This window comes from Sciurus vulgaris (genome assembly GCF_902686455.1).
Source record: "Sciurus vulgaris genome assembly, chromosome: 12".
Taxonomy (NCBI): domain Eukaryota; kingdom Metazoa; phylum Chordata; class Mammalia; order Rodentia; family Sciuridae; genus Sciurus; species Sciurus vulgaris.
Window position 1 is genome coordinate 112622404 of NC_136473.1, and position 26135 is coordinate 112648538.

The 26135-nt window shown below is 58.2% G+C and overlaps 1 protein-coding gene across 7 annotated transcripts in view; it reads left to right on the plus strand.

Moving 5' to 3' along the window:
• FAM78B (family with sequence similarity 78 member B) overlaps window positions 1–26135 on the plus strand; it is a 69343-nt gene that overhangs the window by 14373 nt on the left and 28835 nt on the right. The window contains exon 2 of one of the 7 annotated variants that reach the window (XM_079107955.1): window positions 24289–24401. The exons of the other annotated variants lie outside the window; for them this stretch is intronic. The gene's annotated coding sequence lies outside the window, so the exon portion shown is untranslated. The remainder of the gene's footprint in view (window positions 1–24288; window positions 24402–26135) is intronic. 7 annotated transcript variants of the gene reach the window in all.

The following is a 26135-nucleotide window of genomic DNA, read 5'->3' on the forward strand; positions in this document are numbered from 1 at the left end:
CAGCCGTAGAGAGGGGAGAGGGGACTGCCCAGGGTCGTCCAAAAAGCCAGAGAGCCTCAAAGTTTGGAGTTTATTTTTAAGCGTCTTGCTTTTGAATAACATTTTAATTCAGTTAATTTAAGTATTATGCTGCATTTCTCTGAGAAACCCCCTCTGTGACAGAACCACAGGGTACAGGAATGTCATTTCCTAGCCTAATGGACAGTTCCAGTGGAGGAAAGGACCTGGGCCCCACCATTCACCTGGGCCCTGCCATCACCTGAGCTGACAGTGGCAGCAGGGAATCTTGTTCTCATATGCATTTGGTTTCGTTAGATATCTGAGCCCACCCACCCACCTGACCGTCCCAAGTCCTTCTGTCACAGATGTCCATCACTGCTTCATCTCCTAGTAGGTGACCTAGTACGTGGACCTGAGGGGCTAGGTGTTTACACAAACTGTGACTCGCTTGAAGCTCATTCGTACTTGGATTGCATCCAGCTCACGAAAGACCACATGACTTGCCAGACTTGCAGTGCCAGGGCTGGAGCCTACAACCAGGTCGACGCCAGGTCACGATTCCTCCTCCGTGCCTCTGACCACCATCGCCGTCGGGTGCTTCATCCCAAGGAGAAGACTGAACCCCAAGTCCTAGCAGCTCCAGAAAGCTGTAAACAGCAAATAATTGGATATTCCCTAGCCAAATCTGCCAGCTCCTACTCAGCTGTAAATGCATGAGAGGTATTTCCAAATTTTATCTATAAGACCTTATCAGAGAGCCGAGTTCTTTGAGCTGCTGGCCTCCAGCCCCACGGCGCTTTGCATTCCTCTGCAGTGTCCCGAGGGTTGACCCCGGCGCTGGGGCTGTGTGAGCCCAACGGGTGTCCCGAGGGTTGGGGCTCGGAATTCTAGGAAGCCTGTGGCTTTTGTCTCTGAGCTGGGTTCTTGGGGATCCAAGGAGCAGGCCTACCGAGAGTCACAGGCCGTCATCACAAAGCAGCAAACCGAGCCTGGGCACTGAATGCAGGGGGAGGAGAAGGACCCCACGCGGCCACGTGAAGTGAACCAACACTCGGTGCACCTGCTTGGCCACGAGGCTAATGCCGTCTTCTGAGACTCTTGTGTCCACAAGCCATCCACTCCACTGGCCTGCGGGGTCTGAATCTGAACATCAGCCAGTTGCACCTGGCTCATTGTGTCCTCTCAGCCCCCTTTCTGAATCATCTGGCACTATCCTGGGCAGCACCAGGTCCCCCAGATGCCTTCACCTTTGCCCTTGGCATGGTAGCGCTCTGACCTTGGAGTGGGTGCAGCTCGGTTGCAGGTTACAGAGTCTGCTGGCACTCACCCACAGGAACCGCCTCCCCTCCTCGTTCCTGGGGGGCGGCATCCGGTCCTGAGCCTGTCGGCAGCTCTTCAGTCGCTACTTCAGCAAACATAGTTTGGATCAGCTCTATATCAACCCCTGCTCTAGGCACCGGAAACAAGAAATCAGTGAGATTTGCTCAGAGGTAGAAAAGATGACTCTCGGTGTCCTAGGTATGCACAGTGCTCTGTGGCCTCGAGTTCCAGAAAGCCCTGAATGAAGAATAAAGTTGGCCTTTGCGAAGAATGGTGGTGCAAACATCATCCGGCCACGGGGCTGGGGGCCCAGCGGAGCCCCAAGCAGCACTCAGGGAGACCAGGCCTGCCGAGCCACGCTACAGACCCTGCCGGTGGCCCGACTTCCTACAGAGGGTGGGCCTGAGAGGGCACGTTCGTTCCCAGCACTTCTGCTCCTCATGGCCGAGGCCAGAAGGCAAGAAGTCTGCGTCTCTCCCTTTTCCTTAAGAAACAGGCCTGACATTACATGACTTGTCCGTCTTCTGACTCACTGTCCACCCCTGTCCACTCTGTGTCCCATGAACCTCTGGGTTCTGGATCTGAGCACCAGGACTATGCAGCCAACCAAGAAAAAGTGTCTAGTCACCTTTCATTTGGAAAGCCTGCGTGGATGGGCTGTTTGGTGCCAAGAATGTGTCTGGCTTGAGCTTGCCTTTGACAAGCCTTGCCTTTGGCTGCCGGCTTTGGCTGAGCTAATGCCCTGTGGTCTCAGAGTCATAAAGGGGCCGCGAGGGAATTTGGGGAAACATCTGACTCGTCCTTTCCCCTCCTCCAGGCAGCCTGGAGGCAGGTGAACGTCCCGCGCCCTGCGTGCCCCCTCTGCTCCCTTGCCTATTGAGAGGCTTCCTTCCCGTGGAGAGTGTCGGGGAAGTGCTGACGCCGCAGGGCACTGGACCAGGATGCGCGAGGGACCTGGGCAGGAAGCTTCCACGGGGCATGAGGCTGGCAAAGCACTGTGAACGTGCCTGGGCAGGGCCCTGGGGCCCCTGACTTGCGAGGTGGCCTTGATGGAAGCGCTGTGATGGAGGAGGGCGTGTGCGGCACAGAGGGCGGCCCCTGCGGCCAAGGCTCCCACGCCTGTGGTCAGAGGGGCTCGCGGTGGCGGGAGTGGACTCAGCCCAGTCTGAGGGCCTTTCTCCTGTCGCCCCCCGCCCACCCCAGGGTCCTCAGCATGGCTTAGATTCCAGGGAGCTGATGCATGCCTTTGAATTAAATCTAGAAGGCGGCCGTGAGGCCCCAGCCCGTCCCACCTCGGCTTCTTCAAAGACCCCACACGTCTTCCTCTCGGGCAGGGCAAGAGCAGGCGACTTGGCGGGAAGACAAAGGCGACGCAGCCCTGGGATGAAGAAGGAGCTCCCCCAGGGCCCACACCCGGGTCCTGCCAGCCAGCTCAGGAGCTCGTGCTGGGAAGTCCCTTCATACCTCGGGACTGAGGAAGTGGCTGAGGTTCGGAGTCGGCAGCCCCGCTCCCTGCCTGGGCCCCCTCCGCCCACCCCTCACTCTGACTCCTGCTCCAGCTCCAGGGCACCAGCCTCCTCCTCCACCGCCCACCTTTGGAGGGAGACAGACCAGAATGGAGCTAATCCTTTAAAAGGTGTTTCACGTTCCCTTGCACAGAAGCAGTTTTAGGGTTCTTGTGATTGTGGGTCTAAATCCGTCTCATTTCCTACCAATTTATTGCCATCTGTTGGTGTCATTCCTGTGACACCCGCATCAAGATCCTTTGTAAGGAGGAAGGGACCCATCCCCAGACCTCTCCCCTGCCAGCTCTCCTCACCCAAAGCTGGAGCACGGGTCTGTGGAAATGCAGGTGCTCACGTGAACACGCAGTCGGCCGGTCAGGTGTCTGGGGCCTACATGGTCAAGAGTGGGCGTGCGCCAGGCCTTCAGCCCTTTAGCGCTGGTCCCTGGGCCCTTGGATTGGGCTAGGGTTTCTCTAGCGCCTTTCCTCAGCCACCTCGCTGTCTCATCGTTAATTCTCCTTATTTGTACTGAGGCGAGCTAGCAGGCTGCGCCTTCTCCGACCTTCAGCACCTGGGGGTGGCCCTGGCCTCTTCCTGCAGTGGTCCCCGGGGTTTGGGTGAGGACCACGGAGGCTGCGTGCACTGAGCCCGCACAGGCCCGCGTGGGTTCTGGGCTTGGTGGGGTGGTGCTTTCATTGACAAGGGTCCAGTCCTAACCTCCGGGCCTTCCTTAGCCCTGTCCTCTTGGCTCCACCTGCCTCCTTTGTGAAGCCTTACCACCTTTCCTGACTGGCGTTACTGCTGCACCTCCTCCCAGTGCCCTGCCTCCAGCCCGCGCCAGCCCTTCACCACAGCAGAAGGCATCTCAGGACATAACTGATTATGATGGACACTCCCCCTAAAAGCCTCCTGAGGTTCCCCCGTCCCTAAAGAGAACACCCAGACTCCCTAGCAAGTGATGCCAAGCCTCTGACCCGGCCTCCCCTGGCCAGGAGACCAGGGCCACTCTAACCCACCTCGGCACCTTGTCCCCAGTAGCCGCCCTGGAGGCACGATGTGACAGGAAGTTCCTAGCCATGACACCTCTGGCCCTTGCTAACACCTGTTCCCAGCCGCATCACCTCCCTTCTGCTGAAAGACACCTGTGTGTCCCCAGGAAGTCTCCCTGGCGCTCTCCCTTCCACAGCCCAGCCTCTACTCCGTTGGTAGCTAACGTGTGTTCCCAAATAGTCCGCGTATCTTAACTGGCCTGGTCCTCCCTGCAGCCTGTGTTGGGTGCCACTGTTATGGTGGCACCTTGTAGGTGAAGAGAGGACGTAGAGGTGACTCGGCCTCACTGCTCTGAAGAGCTGGGCCTTGAGCCCGGATGATCTGACTCCAGTCACTCCGCACTGCTGTGCTCTGGGCCTCTCACTGTGACAGCCCCTGCTGAACTCCTGCACTGAGAAGCCACCTGTTCTTCATGTGTGGACCTGGAACCTGTTCCACTACCTGGCACAGGGCAGCAGCCTGGGCCAGAAACCCTTTCTCCAGTCCCTCCATCTTCCTAGGGCTGTGGTGCTCAGCAGATTTTAAGACTGACTTTACAACCAGTTTTCCCCACCTCACCTCATAAGTGGTAGGCCGCGAGAGCTTTCCCTACTACAGCTGTGCAGCCGGAGGCTTACCAGGCTGCGCTGCAGGGAAACATTTTAAAATCTGGTTAAGGACATTAAAAAAAAAAAGAAAGAAAAAGAAAAACTATACACACACCTAAGGTAATGCCAGTGATTTTCTCAGTCATGAGCAAACCCATTTTCCTTATTTTCTGGTCAAGCCTCACATAAAAATGCTTCCCCTCTTTTCCCAGCTCTGAAGGGCGGGACCAGGTACCAGACAACTGCCTGGCCCTCGGTAGATGCTGGTCTGCTGCCCCACTGAGCCTCTGCATGCCTCCAGGCTCTGTGGCTGCCACGCGCCAGTGACGCAGCCTTCCCAGGCCTGGGCGGGAAGAGACCTGGCACCTGGGAAAGTCCAGGTTGGAAGTTGAGTTCCAGGGGCAGAGTCCTGAATAGCTCGGGGCACTTGACGCTCTTCAGTGCAACCTAATCCCAACTCCTAGCCATTAGTTCCCATTGTAAAAGGTCCACTGATGACCTACCTGGTGTGGGGCAGGGGATGAGGCAGCTGCCCGTTCCCTGCAGACATTCCCAGTCAGCAGGGCTGGTCTCCACCATGCCACTCCCCCCTCAAAGCCAGTCTGGTCATTGAGGAACCATATGCAGGGCCAGGAAGCCCAGCACCTGTCTAAGTGGGCATGCCCTGTGGACTCACGGAGAATACCACTGTGCCGCCACCAGCCGGCCTCCTCCCTTCCCCACACCATCCTCCCAGTGCTGGCTCCTTCCTCCAGGCCCAGGGTGCATGCGGCTCGTGCTGGGCATGTCCAGTTCAGCCCCGTCAGTGTGCATGCAGAAGACGATGCAGGCTGTCAGAGTGCACATCAGGTGCCAACCAGGACAGGCAGTGGCTGCCACTTACCTGTCTGTCACCCTTTGTCCTACCCCATCCCCTCCAAGCTGGAGCATGCTTTCCTCTCATGCTAAAGGAGGATGGAGGTGGCTACCTTTCAGAGTATTTGTGAAGATTCTCCTTATAAGTTTAACAAATATTTGTTAAGCACCTCCATGGGCTCAGCACACAGTGAACATTCAACTATAATGACCTTAAGAAAATCTGTTTTAGACAAAGAAAACTGAAAAATACACAGGGTGGAATATTCTTTCTCTGATTCTGAAGGATATCTCTGCTGGATATGACAATCTTGGTTAGAAGTGGTTTTCTTTCAGGGTCTAGAAGACATCATTCCAAGTCTTTCTGCCTTTTAGAGTTTCTTCTAAGAAATCAAAGGTTATTCTTACTGGGACTGGGGCTGGAGCTCAGTGGCAGAGCACTTGTCTGACATGTGTGAGGCACAGGGTTTGATCCTTAGCACCACATAAAAATAAACAAATAAAATAAAGGCATGCTGTGCATCTACAACTGCAAAGAAATAAAATTTTTAAATTTTTTAAAAAAGTGATTCTTACTGGCTTACCTCTAAATATGACCTGACATTTTTCTCTTCAGGCTTTTAAAATTCTATCCTTGTTCTCTATGTTAGTCGTCTTAATTATAATGTGTCATGGAGAGGTTCTTCTTTGATCTCGTCTATTTGGGGTTCTGAATGCCTCCTGTGTCCATCCTGTCCTCAGGTTTGGGAACTTTTTAAATATTATTTCACTATAAAAGGTTATCTGTGCCCTTAGCTTGTGTCTCTTGAATTCCAGTGATTCTTGAGTTGCATCTCCTAAAATTGTCCAAGATTTCTTGAATATGGTGATCATAATCTCCTCTTCTTTTCTGTTCTTTATGAGTGAGTGTTCAAGGTCATATGCCCTGTGTTTGAGGCCTGAAAATTTGTCTTCTGTGTGATCTAATCTATTGATAATACTTTCAACCGAATTTTTTAATACATTGAGACTTTCATTTCCAGGATTTCCTTCTGGTTCTTTCTTCAAAATCTGTCTCTTTATTGCAGTGCTCTTTCACTTCATGTATTTTCTCTCTTCATTCATTCCTTAGAATTTTTTTTTAGTTCATAAGTAATTTTAACCATCAATTTTTTAAATGCTTTATCTGTGTTTTCATCTGCATCAATATCTGTGGATTCTGTGTTGGGGGGTTGTAGTTTTTGCCTGTGTGTTGAGATGGATTCCTCTTACTCTTTTATGAGGGGGTGGGCCTTAAGTAAGTGGTTATCTGTTTACAGTGAGCCCTGGGCTGGAACTGTATCTTAGTGTCACCACAAGCAATCAACGTGTTCAGAGTGCTAAGTTAGGAGCTGCTTTAGGGGAAGAAAGTACCCACCAGCACCAGTATCGATAGTAAATTGGAAGCAAACATCAATCAACATATATTTTAAGACATTGCTGTTATTCTCCACAGCTCTGTCAACGGAAGCAGTGTCAGAGGGTGTAGAGCCGCTGACATCAGTGATAGCTACTCACTACTGAATTATATTGGAAGAGGGGACACAAGGGAGGTGGAGAGAATGGGGGAGGAATGGAGCCTACCTGCGCCCTGGAAGGCTGGCAGCAGCAGGGATGCCACACTGCTGGAAGGGCTCTCCTGGGACTCGCAAGGGTCTGGCCCTGCCAGAGGCGCCAGGTGCTCATGGGCTCTGAACTCCTTCCTGCCTACTTGAGGCAGCCTCTGAGGAGGTCTGCGGCGCCACATCTCCACCCTTCCTCATCCCGCATGGCCGTTGCCCATGCCCCCTCCATGGGGACCCCGACAATGGTGGTGGGGTCTGCCTCCTGGCTTCACACCCGGGAGCACCCAGCCTCTGGCCTCTACCCCCAGAGCAGCACACCTTGACTTCTGGGAGGGCAACAGAGCTTGGGCCCCTCACGATGTTGTCAGCTCTCCACTGGGAGACGGTGCCCGGCCACCAGGGCTCCTGCAGCAAGGCCTGGCTGACAGCATCTGCAGGAGGTGCAGCCTTTGGGAGGCACTGGTCTGGCGAAGGCCAGCCTGCAGCCTCCTCTGCTCCCTGCCTGCCAGATGTGTGCCAGGGCTCAAGGGAGAGCTGGCCACAAACCCGGCCTGGCGTTCGATCCTGCTCAAGAAGCCTCCTGGTCCCTCTTCCTCTGTTTCGAGCCGGGTGTCCTGGTGTTTACGTGGAGGTGGTCGTGGGACGTCTGCAGATAAGGCAGCATCCGCTCGGCAGACCTCCCCCCGGGCCCTCCCCCTGGCACTGAACCAACACCAGGACCACGAGCTCCCTGCAAGCAGCTGGATCCTCTGTCCTCCCAGGGACGGAGCAGGGCATGGCGCATGGCCACCCTGCACGGGGGAGGCCACCGAGCTGCCTCCTGTGGGCCCACCTTTCTCTGGCAGGCTTCCCTTACTCGCTCACCTGCTCGTGGCTCCTTTGCTCTCTGCTGTTTCTTATCAATGACTTTATGCTGCTGTGAAGAGAGAGCCGGTCCCGTTCACGACGCTGGGGAGGGAGCTGCCAGGGAGGGCAGCGGCCGAGAGGACAGGACCAGGCGTCTGGAGCGGGCTGTTCCTGCGTCACTGAAGCGCTCTCAGCAGGCCACACGGCTCGAGGTCAGCGTCCCTGCTGCAGGCTCAGGCTTTCTTCCACTGCAGGGCTCTGTGGGCTGAGGTGCCATCCCTGCAGCCCCGGCTGCAACTCCCTGGGAAGAGCCTGCAGGGGAGGCAGGCCGAGCTGGGAGACCTCTTCCCAGGCCTCTTCTCCTACATCCTCAGTGTCCCTCATGGCCTCCCAGCTGGTCCTGGAGATGGTAAGATCCCTGGCCAGGTTGGTCAAGACACTGTGCTTAACACCCCTGCATGCCAGGGAGTAGGTCGCTTTAGGGAGGCCTCCGAGGAGAGGCTGGCCAGACCGCTGCGTTCCTTCCACTGGGGATTTCCTGGGCCTTGGAAAACCAGATCTCTTAATACGTCCAAAACAACTTTGGAAAGTGGGCCTTGCCTACACCCATTCTGCAGTGCCGTGGGTGATCGACCTCTGCACCATGTCCGCAGAGCACACCCAAAGTGACTGTTGAAAGGGGAGAAAACCCATCCGGCCAGGGACCCCCGCCCCCGACAGCCCTGTGTTGAGTGGCTGTCCTGAGTTAGGTGGGGCTGGGACTCCAGACCCAGGGCCAGGGTGGACACTGTGCCATTTGGAATCCTCTCTGACTGAGCTCTCCTGCAGCCCTTTCCTTCCCTGTGGCAGAAGGGGACTTGAGAGAGCCGCCTGTCTCTCCTGTGTGCATCTCTGAGGAGCACACCTTCCCCAACCCCTCTAGTGAAGCAGAGGCTGTCTTCCTGCTGAGGAGACATGAGGGCCACCGTGCTTTCCTCAGGAATCCTGACCAAGGGGCCAGGCGAGGCAGGGGTGTCTCCTCCAGGCTGATGGCACCTGCTGTCCCACCTGTCCACTTCAGGCACTAGAGTCTGCTGGCCATCAATGTCTTGACCTCATCCAAAGAGGCATTGCTGTCAGTCAGCGTTGACTTGGGAAACAAAAGAAGGTACTTCCAAGGCGTGGCCCTGACGTGTTCAGCTGTGTGCTGTGTGTTCCTGGCCCAGGGTCTCGCCTTTCCATCCTCCTGGGTTGATGTACACTGTGACCACACTGTGTCCGCAGAGAACTCCTACTGAAGGAGCTCCGGCCGAGGTCTGTGGGGAGAGTGGGCCCTTGGAAATGGACTGGTGTTTTCAGGGAACTGGTTGGACCTTGAAATTGGCCTGATTAATGTGTTTGCATAGTGTCACACCTGTGTTCATTGTAGACTTAATTAGCTTCTTTAAAAATAATTCTTCAGGTGAAAGATGTTAATGGCTTCTCATCCTGCCCTGCTGAGCTGAGCCCCAGAGCTTGATAGTTCTAGGCCAAACAAAAGGAGGTAGCACTTTACGCTGTGGGTAGTAAATGTGTGAAATCGTTACTCCAAGAAAGGCAGGGCTCAGATTACAAACAGACTCCAGGGACGAACTTTTAGGGGAAGTCAGGGATGGCAGATAGCACCGGAGACTAAAGGACGCAGGGGCGTGTCCTGAGTTACTAAAGTAGCGTCTGGGTCCCTCAAGACGCCCCCAGGCGACCGGGGTGGCCGGACCTGCGGAGCTCCCTGTTCTGAGCCAGTTCAGCCTCTGTACTCTCTTTCCTTGTTGCTGCTTTGCTTTTTTGTTTGTAATGTTCTGATTTCTCAACTGGCCTTCAGGACCGTGAAATGGTTTGGGAAGCCGTCGGGTGCCCAGCCCAGCCACGAGGGAACTTGTGCTCCCGCCCAATTGCCACTGGCCAGCTGCTGGCGCCCCGTCCAGCCACACCACCACCCTTCCCAGGGCTTTTCTTACTGCAGGGAGGGTGCTGCCCCAAGGTCCTGTGGGTGAAAAGTCTGTGGCTCAACCGATGAACGTTCCGGGCACGCCTATCCGGGGCACCGAGGATGGAGCATTACGTGGGCCAGTTTGTCTTGTTTCCCAGGATAGAGCGGTGCCCTTGTGGCAGGTGAGAATGACCCTGTGGGGCGTAAGGGGACTCCTGGCAGCCTGGAAAGCGCCCAGCTCCTTTCCTCTGACCTGGGGAGAGCGAAGCTGTGGGTGGCAGCTGTGGGCTGCGGGTCTTCCGCGCGTCTCAAGTGGAGACAGGAGCTGGAATCGGGGTGAGGGTGGAGCCGACTGGAGGCGCCCGCCCCCCCTGCTCCCGGCGCAGGGTGCCCGCTCAGTCGGTAGAGCTCCTGGCAGCACAGCTGGGTTCCCCCAGCAGGACGGCGACCGCCGAGGAGGCCAGCGTGTCCAGAGGAAGCATGGGGAGGGCACCCCTGTACCCGCGGCTGTGCCAAGACCCAGTCTGATGCAGCGGCTTGGGTGGGTAGGGATTCATCCCTGGCCTCCCTCGGGAATCAGACCCTCATCTCCTACCTGGGTTCTTTTGCGTAAGGCTTCTCAGCTTTGCAGGTTGATGTTTAAAAGTGGCGCACCTTCTAGCAAGTCTTTGGGACCGTCGACATTTGTAGAATTTGGCGATCCCTACCTGTAGTTTGGTTTATTGTGCTGTCACCTGCTGGTGGAGTACGCAAATTGCAGGTCCCTTTGTTTAAGAAGTAGTTCCTCTAAGGGACCTGGTTGGAGAGTGTGACACTAACCCAAAGTTACCCAGTAGCGACCAGCATCCTGTCTTCTGAAGGGGACCTTATGGGAGTCTTGGGTTCTCCCAGGCAGCTGCTGGGTCAGGGCAATCATCGTGCAAAGCTCAGGCCTCAGAGGCCACCCCAAAGTGGACAGCACTGAGGTGCAGCCTCTAGGCAAACCTCGATCTCAGAGAATCGCTGTGCCACTCCAGGGCCAGCAACCCCTGGCCTCGCCAGGAGACTACCATTTAATAAGCAGCCCATACTCCCCGCTCCTGGACACTCCAGTCCCCCAACATGTCCTCCTTATTGCTGAGACCTGAGGCTGGCCCAAATGGGGACCCCGCCCATGGGCTGACCGAGGGGCTCAGTGTGGGTCTTGCTGGGAAGCAGCCATCCACTCAGAGAGCAGCTGTGCTGGGCCTGGACTGACTGGCTATCTGACAGCAACCTGGGGCAGGTCCCTGGTTCACCTTGTTGATGAGCGTGTTTTCATGGTGGCTCCTTCACAGAAAACAGCTAGAGGCAAGTGGGCCTTGACCTCTGTGTGCAAGAGCAACTGTGTCTTCTCGGGTGGAGTGACGTGACGAGAGAGAACAGTGGCCAGGGAGACTCACCTGTTGCAGGAATGTAGGGCGCCCCTTGGTGGTGGACCCGGTGATGGCCCAGGCAGAACAGGACGGCCACAACGTACTTGATTTTGAGGACTGACCCAGCCACTTTCTGGGCACCTTGCCATCTCACACCCTCACAGACGTCTCACTGAGTCCTCAGCAAGTGCCCTGCAGGGGCAGGTGGTGTTTTACGCCTCGTTTACAGAAGGGGACACTGCAGCACAGAGCTGAGTGACCTGCCTAGGGTCACATGTGGAGTTGCAGCAGCAGACCTCGGTCTCCAGAGTGGGCCTCCTTCACGAGTGCTGGGCGACAGATCAGAGGAGCCAGGACCCTTGGGTTGTTCATGGGAGCAGCTGGGTCCCGTGGCCCACAGTAGCAGTGAGAGAGTGTCACAGCATGTCACTCACTCTGCCACAAGTCCTGTTTGGCTGTGGTGGCCCTGGTCCCGCCTGCAGATGTCTGCCAAGCGTGCTGAGGCGGGAGGCAGCGCTTTGGTGTGCTCCCGTGCTTGCCCTCCGTCTCTCAAGCAGAGCTCTCCGCTGCCCTCAGCGGCCTTGACCAGCGAGAGGAGGGCACCTGTGCCACTCCCGCTGCAGCTCAGGCTGCGGCCGGTCCAGCTGCGCTCTCCCTGCAGGGCCGGGGTTCTTCAGGCCACACCTGCCCCTGCAGGAGGGGTCTTGAGCACGAGCCCTGCAGTCAGCACCTGGCATGACCCCGCTTTTCCTCTCATAAACCTTAACGGGATCTTGGAGGTCTCCACGTAAGAGGCCGTCCGGCTCAGCTGGACCCCAGTGCCATTTCAGACAGCTCCCATTCTTTTCCTGTGGAGCCCCAGCCTGTTCTGAGCCCCACCTCTGCCTCCAAAACTCTGCTGGTGTCGCAGCATGGCGTTCCTGTCCCGAGGGTAGCGCCTTCCCTCCGCAGCTGCTGGACTCCGTCTCAGCTCTTTGACCAAGGAAGACTGACTTGCTTTGTTTGGGTCAGCAAAGTCACTTCTGCTGGGGACTTAGGCATCACTGGTTGCAGCTCTTCCTCCCTTACCCCTCCCCATGGTGGACCAGTGTGGCTGCTCCAACCCTGGAGCAGTCTTGCCTCGGCCGCTGGGGCCCAGCTGAGCTTCCTCTGGGCGTTGGCCTTGCCTCTTTCTGTGTTGTTTATTTGGAGGGGCTGCACTGGGGAGGAGCTGGTAGGCCACAGTGTCCTGCCTGGCCACGGCCTTGTGGCCACGGCCTGAGGTCTATTTAGTAGGACAGCACTCTGTCAGGCCTGGCCTCTCAGCTCCTGCCATGACATCAGGTCATGCAGGTGGACCTGTGATCTAGGAGAAGAGCACAGGACTGGGAATCGGGAACTGGGGCTCAGAACAACCCCTGCTGCTCGCTAGCTGTCATCTGTGGAAAGACACATAACGTGAGTGTGCGCCTCCATTTCTTCGGCTCCATCAGAAGGTGAAGGTGCCTGTCCATTGTTAGGGTCTCCACGGCAGCGCTGTTGGCTTTGGGCCTGGATGAGTTCTTTGTTGTGGGAGCTGTGTCCATCGTGCAGCCACAACTCTGGTCTTCACCCACCAAATGCAGGTAGTGCCTCCCAGCTGTGACTACCAAAAGCATCTCCGGGCGTGGCCAGGCATCCCCCGTGGGTGGAATTGCATCCGGTGGGCTGCATCGACTCATGGGCTCCTCTGGGTGCCATGATACCTGTGGGAACGGCAGCATGGCTTCCTCCTGCTGCTCCAGTGCGTGGGTTGCCTCTGCATGCATGTGCGACATAGGAGCAGTAAGAACAGCGTCTTTACCGCACACCCTGTGTGGGCCAGCAAGTCACCGGTGAGCCTGGCTTCCCTTGGTGAACTCAAGCCAACATCCTCTCTCTGCACGTGGAGTCTCAGAGATGAGCACAGTGCCTGTCTTGGATGGGGAGTTCCCCTGGGAGGGGTATCTGGGCCCAGAGGTGACCAGAAGTTGGGATAAGCACACCAAAGGCCACAGATTGCTGCTCCGGGAGCAGAGAGGAGAACTTCATGGAGGAGGTGATGTCTTGGACAGGCCTGAAATGGAGCGGGACTTCAGCAGAGAGGTGGCCGCCCAGCCTGAGGGGCAGAGGTAGGGAGCCCACAGGAGGGAGACCTGTGGTCAAGGAAGGCCCTGAACGCCAGCTAGCACACTGTCCTTGGCTTAGCAGGGGAGCCCTGGACAGCTGAGCAGAGAGTAGCAGGTCAGAGCTGTTTAAGGGTCGTGGGCCGGAGCATGTGAAGTGGGGGGAGCAGGGCGGAGTGGGTTCAGGATGGTGGTTCAGGATGGCGGGCTGCTTTCCATCAGCAGAGGAAGAGGAACCCGCAGTCAGGACCCCAACACTGGGAAGGGCAGGCGGAAGCATTCACCCGAGGGTTTCCCAGACATGCACATCCCTGCCTGGAAAGCCCGGCTGGCGTCCTGTGGGAAAGGCACACGGGTGTCGCCCACAGCCTTGTGTTTCCCACGGAAGAAGGGCCTCACGGTCCCATTTATCATTTTTAGGGACTTGTACATGACCCTGGGGCCACAGTCCTGTGAGCTGCACCTTTTTTTAAGGAGGAAGAAGGAGAGCTGCGGTTTAGCCAGGTCAGCAGCAGATCAGAGCCGCACCTGCAGAGCCTGAGGCGTTGCCCATGACGTTCTGGACACGTGGGGTGCTCTAGGTCTGTGTGCACAGGCGGGAGTCCCAGCAGGGCCCGGGGCACTGAATTGGCACAGCTGCTCACACTCCGGACAGAAAGATTTGCCTGGCTCCGAGTGGGAGCCGGACCACACGCCCACGGCGGCACCTTCCCAGGGACACCTCAGTGGCTTCCCAGGGCTCCCCTGGGCAGGGGACCAGCTCTGGACGTCTCTCCTCCGCACACTTCCGTTCACCTCCACCCATTTGCACTCTCATCCCTCGCCCCGTGCACTCGTGGTCTCCAGGTTCTTAAGTGTGTCTGAGAGGGACAGGCCTGGCGATGGCTCGCGGACACCGTCCGTCTCCTGCACTGCCTGCGTTTTTAGTCACTGGTACTTGTCTGCTAGCCATTCAGAGGGATGCTTCCTCCACTGGTGCGTCTACCTCAAGGAGAAGGCCACCGTGCCACGGCCACTTTTGCTCACACCCAGTGGGAAAGTGGCAGGAGGTGCCCAGGGTGCCCCTCCGCTCTGGCTCCTGGTGGGATCCATCCGTGAGGGTTTCTCTCCTGTTCTCCAACCGAAGACCCGTGGCCTCCACGTGGGTCGTTTCTCCAAACTGACGTGACCAGACTTGGACCAGCCGTGTTTTGCTGGAAACTTCCACAGAGGCAGGTTGGGGGGTCAGCCTCACCTTGTAACTGGATAAACTGAGTCAGCATCCAAAAGCTCACAGAAGGAAAGACAGAGTCCGAGGCCTGCCTGCCTGTCGGAAAGTGAAGCTAACTCGAGGGACGCCATTTCTTGTGGTGAGAATCACCCCACACCTGCGTACCCCAACCTGGGCCCTGATGAGTCACACTGGGAAAGAACCGGGTGGTGAGAGCCCAGTTCAGGGCCTCCTTTGCCAGCCACAGGCGAGTTCCCACGGAGACAAGTTCTGGTGCAGAGGCTGGGCTGGCGGAGACTGTGCTATGGCGGCCTGGTGGGTGCGGGTGCTGGCCGGCTCCCCTGCACCTGGTCTGCGAGGGCAGCCAGTTTGGGGGACCACGTTCCTTCCACAGCCTCTAAATTCAACTCCCAGGGCCCACGTGGTCTTTTCTCCTCTGTCTCCTCCTGTGGCCCAGAGCTGTGTCCCCCTCTGCCAGACGAAGCGAGCAACTCATTTGGGCCCAGGGGAGTGAAGCAGGCCCCTAGGGCCCTGCCTTGAGTTCTTACAGCCCAGCAGGTTGGGGAGGCTGGACGGAGGTCCATTCTAGGGAGCAGACCCCGCCATGCTGCTGGGGTTTGGACGTGCCCCGCTTCCCATGGGCGAGCCGCCCAGCCTGTTGGCCTACTTCCTACCGGGGCAGATGACGTCCCTGCTGTGCAGGGAGTACAAGAGCCCGCTGCAGGCGTTGTGCAGGGCCGGGGTGCGTGACCGTTGGTGCTCTGCTGTTGCGCAGTGCTGTTCTGTATCAGCCACAGTAAAGGTGCAGCCTGCTCAGGGCCAGAGAGGGGGGCTTCATCCAGCCTAGCAGCTCTGGGAGGGTCTCGGGAGGCTCTCTGGGAGGTTGAGCAGGCCTCACCCTCGCACAGCTGAGGGATGCTCCAGGGTGCCACAGCAAGCGTGTCCCGGGGGCCCAGGTCTGGCTGACGTGCACGGCGAGGGAGAGGAGCCAGGCGCGGCCGTGCAGTGCAGCTTCAGGGCACACTGGGCTTCGTCCCCATCTGCTCAACACCGTCCTGACTGCTCCCCTCCCCACGCTGCACCGGGTTCAACCCTCCTGCAGTCCCGTGGACCAGTGTGGAGGGGCGGGCACATGGTCCCAGCTAGCCAATCGTAATGGCCCCTGGCTTTCTGCTGGAGCAGGGGCAGTTCCAGCTGCCCCACGGCAGGTTGGCAGAGGGGCAGTTTTGTGCCACAGGAGGCCTCTTCCTCACCCATGGGGAGTCCCCAGTGTTTTAGTCAGTTTGCATCACCGTGTCCTGAATACCAGACAAGAACAGCTTACAGGAGGAAAAGTTTATTTTGGCTCACAGTTTCAGAGGTTCAGTCTGTGGTTGGCTGACTCCATAGCTCAGGGCTGGAGGTGAGGCGGAGCATCGTGGCAGAGGGTTGTGGCAGAGGAGAGCACCTCAGGACGTGACTGCCAGGAAGCAGAGGGCTCTGCTCCTCAGGGACAAAACATAAACCCAGAGGCACACCCCCAGTGACCCACCTCCAGCCACACCCAAGTGTTAGCACCCAGTTAAGCCATTCAAGTGGATTAATCCACTGTCAGGTGGCATAATCTAACCGTCTCACCTCTGCACATCCCTGCATTGTCTCACACGTGGCCTTTTGGGAGACACCTCACATCCAAGCCACAACATCTGGCCCAGCCCAGAAGTCCCAGGAGCTGCCACATGGTCTTCCCTCCCAGGGACTACCCTGTGATTCTCCCCCAGCTGCTGAGAACATGCTCAGTATCTTGCCAACAAACCCTTCCCTTAAAATCTAAGCTCCTTCAAGTTAGCTTCTGATGTTTGCAAATGAAAATGCCTGACTAATAGACAGGAGCTTGGATTTCATCCCCTGAGCATGAGGAGCTATTGAAGGGTGTTAAATTGGGGTCATTTCTGCATTTTAGAGATACCACCCTGACAGCTCTGTGGAGGGTGAATTCAAGAGGTTGGGGGCGGGGGTGCCGGTTAGGAGACACCCCCATTGTCCAGGAGAGAGGAGGTGAGGCCTGACCAGAGGTGAGGGATGTGGAAGAGAGAAGAGAGATGCTGGGGCATGATGGCTGAGCAGCTGGAGCCGAGGCTGCTGCCAGCTGCCTGCACCGAGGCCCTGGGCCAGCTGCAGGGGTCCAGTGGGGGCCATCCTGGCATGATTGAAGGTTGAGGTTCAGAAGGTGGCAGCTGGCAGAGGCAGCTGGCAATGTCTATCCTTTCGCAGCTAAAGCCATGCCACCAAGCCGCACTGCCCCCTGCTGCGTTGGAGTCAGCCCTCAGCTCTGCCCTGAGGCTTCCCATGGGGTCCTGATCCAGAGCAGACCTCTCTGCTGTTTTCACACCTTCCTCCTCACACTCGGCCGACCTGCTTCCCCAGGCACAGGATGGCCCTGAGCCCTGCTCCACTCTGCGGGGTCCAGAGGATGGCCTGGGCAGAGGCCCCCGGGAGGGAGGAGCCGAAGCTGGCAGTGTCCTAAGAAGGGGAAGGAACATCTTTAAAACCGTGGCATGCAGAGATCTTGCAACCAACCTCGTTTAATCCTTAAAGAACCCTGTCTGGTGGATACCATCCGCCCCCATCATACAAACAGCACAACTGGGACAGGAGGACAGCCTGACTCCGCCTGGTGGCTGGGCCATGGGAGGGCGCCCCGGGCCCACATCTCACCCTGTGCTCTGGTCTTTGCCTTTGCCAGTGGCTGCAGCAGATTCCTGCTTTGAAGCCTGTTGACACCGGAGCAAGTGGGCTTTCCTGGGGCAGAGGGACCCTGGCCACGTGAGCATGCTGCACAGCTGTGCTTTCTGGCTGGGAGGCGCAGACACGGCAGGACTGAGGCGGGCACCCCGGTCTCTGCCTCTTGGCTGGTCCCCTCCCCACTCAGGAGCATCTTCCATCACTGGCTGCTGGAAACGCTGGTCCTCTGGGTGTTTTCTATCTCTTGGGTCAGGCAGGTCAGTGCCCCAGCAGAGCACCCTCCCCTGTCATCAGCTGTAGCATCTGCCATCAGCAGACGACTCCCACCCTTGGGGATCCCTCCTTGTCCCCACTGGGGAACTCCTGACTTACTGCCAGCTTTCCAAAACGATGCCTCAGCAATCCACCCCACAGATCTGAGAATCACAATTCAGCAAAAGGAGTCAGAGGTGCAGGGATGTGACAGAAGGTTGTTTGAAATGTCCAGGAATGTAGGCCATGAGTATACAGTAGGCACTCAGCAGAGCCTGGTTGGGGCTTATCTGTAGGGCTGAGCTCTCTGAGGCTGCTGTGTAAACTCTGTGCCTCCTGAAGGTAGGCTGTGGGGAGCATGGCGCGTCCACAGGAGCAAGGCCTCGTGGCCGGACACCTGCCCTCGGGGACCTGGGGCCCTGGCTCACCCATGTCTCAGCCTGTGGAATGGAGCAGTAGTGGGACCCACCTCGTCAGTGTTATGAGAATCCAGTAAGTAGCACATGTGGACTGTTAGGACCACTGAGCATTAGCACCTGGGCATTGTTAGCTCGTGGCCCGGGGTGTGGGCAAACGTCAGTGCCATTCTTAGACCCCGTTCTAGGCCCCATGCTTTAGACGGCCCTGCACTGGCCTCTCCCATGACCTCTCCACAGTGTGGGGCTCTGAAGGTCCAGGAACACATAGGTGCGTCCCTCCTGCTGGACCATTCTTCAGTGGTAGCCAGGACCCTGGACTGCCCTGTCCAGCCAGCTCTGAGCATCTGGGACCTGCATGCCCCTCTCCCTGGGCTGCCTTCGGGTGGACTCCACCACCTTGTGACCCTCAGAAGCCCAAGGTGACCAAAGGTGAGGGTGTGGACAGTGGACACCTGTGTCCACCATGAGCTGCGGCCTCTCGTGTCCACTCACTCCTGCTGTGCCTTCCCTCGTGGACCTTATGGTGTCTGCACCCCCATGTTGCCACCCTTGCCAACCAAGCCACGCAGAGCTCTGTAGTCTCTGGAAATTCCGAGCTTGAATCTGGCCTTCCAGATGTGAAGGATCCTTGTCCTTGCAGGAGAATATTTTACTTGACGATTGTAGGCTCATTTACAGCTTTTAAATATGTCGTCATCTTGGGCCTTTTTTTTTTTTTCTGGTATGGGGTTTGAACCCAGGGGTACTTAACCACTGAGCCACATTAATATATTTTATCTAGAGACAGAGTCTTTCTGAGTTGCTCAGGATCTCGCTAAGTTGCTGAGGCTGGCTTTGAACTCCCGATCCTCCTGCCTCGGCCTCCTGAGCTGCTGGGATTACAGGCATGAGCCACTGCACCCAGCCTGGGGCTTGCTTGTTCTTGCCCCAGACCCCGTGAACCTCAGGGTGGGCCCAGTGGTGATAGTCCTGTGGTGGGGACTGGGCTGCAGCCTTCTGGGAGGGAGACTACCCAGCATGTGTGAGGTGCTGGGTTAGATCCCCTGCACCAACAAAAAAGAAAGTTTCCCTGAGTGGCCACCCTGGGGACAGTGCCCAGGAGGGACTGTTACTGTTGCCTTGTGTTCCCACTGCCTTCCTCTGCTTGCTGTGGCCACCTAGGTGGGGGAAGGACTGGAAGCAGATGTAAGGCACCAGCCAGGGTGTCTGCAGACGTGGCGGGGCTTCTGGGGTCCAGCAGGCATCCATCTGTGGGCCTGGCCTGCCCTGAGTGCACCTCATTCCACTGTCCCGCCTCCGCTCTGCAGATGACCAGCTGCTTCGACACACCCTCCTGCAGATGATGCACAGCACACAGAAAGCAGTGGGCCTCCACACCTGGCTTGCAGCTGCCAGGCGCCCTGCCCAGTGTGGGGAAGTCGGCCAGCAGCCCCTGTGGAGCCAGGGCGTGGGACCCCGGAGGTGGCGCAGCATGCTGGAACATCCGGCTCCACCACTGACCTGCCACACACCCTAGGAGCAGTTCCTGACCGCTCCGACTGCTGGGTGCCTCATGCCTGAGTAAGAGCAATAACGCTGACCCTGTGGCTGCGCAGGGCCAGAGAGAAGTGGCCGTGCGAGGCTCAGCAGCGCCAGGCGTAGGTGGGTGCTTCGTGCTGCCAGGACACGTGCCATAGCTGTCTGTGATCCAGTGCCCACCCAGTGCCTAGAAGTCTGCCCTGTTTCCATCGTCCTTGAGCCGAGGGCTGAAGGAAGGGGCGGGCTGAGTTCCGGACAGGGGAACAGCAGGTCCAGACCTGCCTTTGTTCACTCCTCTCTCATCCTTGGCTGGAAAACATCACCCTTGAAATCCAAGCTGTGTGCGAGCTGGGTGGGCACTCCAGGGACAGGGGACCTCATGCGTGTCCAGCATCTGCTTCTGTGAGGCTTCCTGGAGTCCCAGTACTGCTGTGAACACACATCCTGCGTTCTCCTGGCCACTCACATTGGGACTGCTGACACAGCTTCATCTCTGGCCAGAACATTCATTCCTTTCTGTTGGAAAGAGCAATGTGGGAGAAGTGGGGTTCAGGAGGAGGGATGGCCCATGGACGGTGAGGGGAGGGGAGCAGCTCAAGGGGGTGGCAGGAAGGAGGGGCACGGGGAGGAGGGATGCGGGGAAGAGAGGTGCAGGGCCAGCGTCCACCCTGCACACTCCCGGGCAGGTGCTCTGCCCAGCCCAGGACTGACCCCATCATCCAGGAGGAGGTGTGGAGTAGTGGTGACCCTCAGGGGTTTGGAGCCCGTCTTCTCCAGACCTCTCACCTGCTACCTGTGCGTCCCCCTCAGCCTGCCTTCTCTGGAGACCTGGAGCACATGCCTGATCCTCAGGAAGTGAATACCACCTAGACTGGGGGATGGAGGCCCAGGAGGGGCCCGGGGTGGGAGGAAGCTGATACTTGCTGTTATCAGCTTGGCAGAGATGCAGCAGCTCGTCTGGCGGGGACTCGCCATGCGGGCCACCAAGACTGCAATGGCGGATCGTCTCAAAGGAGAAAGAAGTGCGGGGGGAGGTCACTCTGGCGCCGTTGTTGGGGCCGTGGTTCTATAAACTGTGACCTGGCCACTCCGCTCTGGAAAGCAGACCCGCCCTGGTGAGGACCTCCTGCTGCTGGGGAGGAAGGCAGCTCTGCAGGCCACACTGGCTTGTGTGACTGGCAGCCCCTCTGGAACGCAGACAGCAGTGCCAGGACCCCGGAGCAGAGGCAGGGCCCCATCTCCAGTTCTGGTGGAGGCAAGGAGGAGCCCAGATGCAAACGGGAGCTGCCCTCCTGGCACCGGGGTGGTGCCTCCAGCAGCCCTGCGGAGCCCCACGCGTGCTGGGCTCGGATCTTTACAGATGGAATGACCGGCTCTGGTGGATGGACAGGTTGATGCCAGAGTCTGGGTCCCACCTGTGGGAAAGCAGCGTCTCTGGAGGGCTTTGCTGTCTTCAAAGCCTCTTCATGCATTTGGCCTTCTTTCCTCTTTGGAGAAAAAGTCTTCTTACTCCCTTTTTATGCACAAGGGAGTTGAAAGTTGGAAAGATCAAAGGAGCTGGCGGAGAAGGCAGCTGACCTGCAGTGGGCGTCACGACTGCGCCGGCCTCCTTCCTCTGGAAGACCCCAGGTGCCCCACCCACCACGGGCGCTGGACTCCCGGGCTCCCCTCCTCTGCATCATAAGCTGGGGGAGCCTTGGCTGTTCTGCAGTCCCGACTCTGGGACGTTTCTCTCACATAGAAGACCCGCAGCAAACCCCAAGGCCTTTTGACGCAGCTTCGGGACCCTGCGTCTGCGCCACATGCCCACCGCCCCTTCGCCTCACCTCCTCCCCTCTCCGCACAGACCTCAGCACAACCCTTTCCGCCTCAGGACCTTGGCTCTTGTTGTCCTGGATGCCTGCAGGCCACTGTCCCCAGATAGCCAGGTGGTCCCCTCCCTCAACTCACCTAGTCTTTGCTTAAAATGACAATATGCAGCCCTCTCGGAGGCTGTCCCTGCCCCTCTGTCTTAGAGAGCACCCATCTCGGTTCCGTTGTGGTTTGTTGTCGCTCCCACCGGGACATCAGCTCCCTGGAGGATGGAGCTCTGGGGGCATCTGAGTCAGACGCAGCCCAACTCCGCAGAGATGTGGGGGTGTGGCTGGGGGCAGAGTGCTTGCCCAGCTTCTGTCCCCGGGTTCTGTCCCCGGTAGTGGGAAGAAGAAAGATTTCGGCTGGGAACCACGGGCGCTGTGCTGCCGCCTCGTTTAGAGAGCTGCCCTCTTCTACCCTCTGGCTCAGTCCACGGCTGCTGGGTTGTGTCCTCTGGGCAGCCAACACAGGAAGGTGGACAGTGTGTTCCAGTGCTGGCGACTGCACCCAGGGCCTTGGGCCTGCTGAGCAAGCCCACCCCGAGCGTCAGCCCAGTGCAAACACAGAAGGGTCCGAGGCTGCCCCTCCACGGTCACAGCACGGCCGGCCACACGCTCTCCCATCCTGCTGCCAGTCTCCCGGCGGGAGACCTTCCCAGAAACCCAGTTTTCTGCTTGAAGTGCATTTCTTTTCTCCTTGAACATCATGTGCAGGAGAACTTGACTCTGTTAGGACTCTGTGCTTGTGGGAGGTGTGGTGTTCAGAATTCATCCTGGAGTTTCAAAAGTTGATGGTTCTATACCAGCTGATCCAGATGGGTTCTGAAAACCCAGCCATCTTACGAATGAATGAAGAAAAGCACCCATGGGCTGCAGCCCACCTTGGCCATTTAGCAAGTGTCCCCCAGGGCACCCTCGCTCCCAGCCTGCTCCGACCCCTAAGAGTGCAGTGTGTTCTCTGCAGGGTTTGTCTGGGAGTCCCCTCAGACGATGCCTGGGCGCGAGCCAGCTGCGACGGAAGCATGCTTGTGGTCACGCTTTCTACCCGGCGTGCCCCGCATGGTGCTCCAAGGTGGCCTTGGCTGAGTGGCAGGGGGGCCTGAATCTCCTCAGAATTTGCACGCCTAACAAGTCCTCGGCTTGTGGCCCCTGGTGTGGCAGGCACGTCAGGGCTGGGGCGTGGGGGCCAGCCTCCCTCTGGCCCGCCAGGGACCCTCCTTGGCTGATGCTGGCCTGCGGCTTCACAGCAGTGCCACCTCTCGAAGCTCCTGCCTCCCTGTGCCCGTTGGCAGCACTCTGTACCAAGAACCCCCGTGTGCTTGCCGTCCGGGTGGGTGAGCGTGCAGGAGGCCCCAGCAGGAGACGGGCCTCCGAGGAGCCGCAGCACTAGCGGCTGGATTTCTCACATCCCAGAACATGAGCATCGTGTGTTCATTAAATCTGAAAATTCAGGTGTCTTCAGAGGGTAGTTCTTACCGTCGCTCACTCACTGAAAATAGATTCCTGTGGGCTCAGCCGCTACGCTTCTGAGGTTTCTGTGTGTTCTGCAGTCCCTCGTCCTCGTGGCTCTGTGACGCGGCTGAGAGCCCCTTCCACACAGAAGGAGCCCAGGGCTGGGGCCGAGATCTGAGCAGAGCCGCAGGCAGGAGTAGGACTTCAGCCACGTGATCTCCTGCAGATGGCGGCTCTCTCTGCGATGTGTTAACTCCCGGCAGGTCTGTGGGAGGCCGTGAGACAGGGCCCACGCAGGGGACCCAGTGCAGGACAGCAGGTCTGCAGCAGGAAGGACCCTGTGGCGAGGAGGTGAAGGAGTCCCCCAGGCAGGGGACCCAGCCCAGGACAGCGGGTCTGGCCCAAACGCCATGGTGAGATGCCAACCTGTGGGTCTGCTCCCAGCTCCCCACACCTGGCTCCCCCTCACCCATGATGGGCTGTGCAGGGCTGTGGACCATGGGCCATCTTCAGGTAGTGACCATCTGACAGGACGTAGCTCAATCTAATTCACTGTTTCTGTATTTTATTTTATTCTTTTATTTTTACAGACTGCATTTTGATTCATTGTACACAAATGGGGTAAGACTTCATTTCTCTGGTTGCACATGATGTAGAGTCACACCACGTGTGTGACCACACGTGAACAGAGGGTAATGATGTTTCTCTTGGTCCACCATCTTTCATACCCCGCCCTCCCTCCTCTCACTTTAAATAGGAAACAGAACTTTAAAATCTCTCATCCCTCTAGCCGATTTAATGCTGCACTCTAGGTGGGCTTCCCAGGGGTCCTGACATCAGGGGCTGCTGGCCTGGGTGCATGTTCCAGCTCCCGAGTCAGTCAGTGATATGGCCTCTCTGGGCCTCAGCTTCCCTGTCTGTAAACACAGATGTTCACACGTCTGTGAGAGGCAGGGTCGTGGGAAGGCGAGGTGAGATGGCAGTGGAGGGCTCAGCACAGGGGGGCGTGCCGCGCTCGGGGAAGCAATGGTGCAGGCCTTGCTGCTGGGCCCCTGTCTCCCTTGGTCTGAGGAGCTGGGACAGTGCCTGCTGGTGGTGGGGAGTGGGGGCCGGAGAGGAGGGGTTGCCAGCTGAGCCAGGAGTTCGCGTCCTCGGGGAGGGCCTTTGCTCTGAGAGCCCTGGCTTGGCCCGGGCTGAGAGGCGGGTCCTGAGGAAAGTGCCCTTTCCGGCTCCGGGGCTCCTCCCCACGTGGCGCGGATGGTTGGCCTGCGCAGCCTGCCTAGAACATTGTGATGGGGGCGTCCATGCACAGGGCAGGCTGGGCTTCCAGGCCCTGCCTTGGCCCCAGCTTTGTCCCCTCAGCCTTCCTCTGTTTTGTGTCTGTCTATCCAGGGACCAGGGTTGTGAGCACACTTATAATAGAAAGGTGATAAATGGCCCAGAACGCCACCCCTAGTAAATCTGTTAACAATGGGCATGACTGAGCTAGAGAACCGCGGAGGGTGGAGGGACGGGGGAGTCTGGCCAGCGCTGGAGACAGCTGCAGAGTCGCGGCCCGGCGGACTCGGCGCTGAGCAGCGTCTCGTGTGCTAAGGGCGCCTCTGAGAGCTGGGCCACGCAGCTTACCAGACTTGAGTATATTCTCTTAGGCACGATCACCATGACCGGGATAGAAATTGAGCCAGCGGGTCGGAAAGCATCCAGGGCCGCAGGCGACGGCACAGCCCTGGGTCGCCGTGCTGTGGGCATGTCCTGGAGTTAGGTGGGTGTGTGTTCTGTGCCAGCAACTGTGCTGTGAGTTCTGAGGGCCCGTGTCCGTTGATGCCCTCAAAGGCCCCGTGCAGAGGTCTCCAGTTCCGTCCCTGCTGGACAGTTCTGTCTCGAGGACACATTCTTTGACCTTGGGAGTTTGACATTTTACCATGTCAGGTGACCAAAAAGAAGTGGCTCCTGGTTACTTGTAAAAGAGCAAGAGGCTTATTACGTCTCCAGAATAGATCGCGGCACAGCAGGGGCACTGCGTGAGCAGTCAGTGTCCCTGCTGTGGCAGCTGTTCCAGCCTCCAGCAGGCAGCTCCGGACACATCTGAAGTTTCCAACTTTCTCTCCACTCCTGCTAAGGTCATGCACATCAAGCCTCTCCACCTGAGGGCCAAGCTCCCAAAGCAGAAGCCCACTGGTGAGGTGCCGAGGCCAAGGTCCCTGCCTTCCTGTCCCTGCCCTCCTGTCCCTGCCCATCGGTGTGGAGAAAGTTCCTGTTACTAACGTGGGCTCTCCTTGGTGCAGAAAATAGCAGGCGTGCTGAGCCTTGGCCAGGGCCTCGTGGCTGCGGGACCCCAGGAGAGGGAAGGGCCAGTCTGGGACGGTGAGGAGGCCCTCCCACCTCAGCCCCTCAGCCTGTCTTCCTCACACGGCCTGGAGTGAGGTGTCAAGGCTGGTGGTCCACGTGGGGCCCCCATCACAGCTCTGCCTCCTTTGTACTTGCCCAGCAGGAGCCCCTGAGGCTTCCTAGAACACTCACTCACGCGCCATGTCATGCCATCACTCCTCGGCCCCACAGATGTGCGCAGCTGCCGGAGCCTGAGCCCCTGACAGCCCTTCTCTCCAGACTCGGGGCTTCTCGTGGGGCCCCATTTGGAGTTTCTTAGCACCAGACTCCTGTGTGGCCTCTCTGTCCACCAGCAGTGTGCAGTGTGGCACGGTCTCTGCTCCAGTGGCGGCAGGCAGGAAGCAGTGCTGGAGTCCACTACTGGACTGGACTTCAGCAGCACCTCTTGAGAGAAAAGGCAGTGACCGCTCCCCACTTCCATTGGCCTCTGCCCCGGGGAGGATCAAGAGTACTGTCCGAGCCACAGGAGGAAGAGAGCAGCGCGTCTTGCTGCCCGACTTCAGAGACGCCCAGCTGTGCAGGCGAGCACCCCAAGCTGGGACTTCGTGGTACCCAGGGAGAGCAGAGTCAGGGCCAGAGAAACCCCTGCTCCTCCCTTCTGAAGACAGCCTTTCATCTTCTCTGGATGCTAGGACTCCAGGCTGGTTTCCCTGGCAACCCGCTGGCTTCCGCGTCGGAGGTCAGGGTGGATGAGAGGCAGACATGCCGGGAGGGAGGCCGGGTGAGAAGAGAGGCAGGAGGACTTGGGAGGGCAGGTGAGGACCCGAGGCAGGGCTTCTGGCTAGCTCAGGGCTGTCGCAGAAGCTCCTGCCTGCTCTAAGAAGAGAAACCAAGGCATAAAGTGCTGAGGGGCACACCGCGGTCACATCCCAAGACACCCCAGGACCAGGAGTCAGATCGGTCACACGTTTACCTTCCTAACAAGGTGCTGGGCAGCCCCGGGAGGCCGTGCGCTGACAGCTGTTTGCTCAGGAAAGCTAAGAGCACACTGATGGGCAGGCAGGGCTGTGGGCCAGGCGGCTGTGAGCAGGCTGAGGTCTGCCCCACCAGCCTGTCTCCAACAGTGGCTCCTGGGCAGCAGTGGGGACCCCGGGGCCAAGGAAGAGCT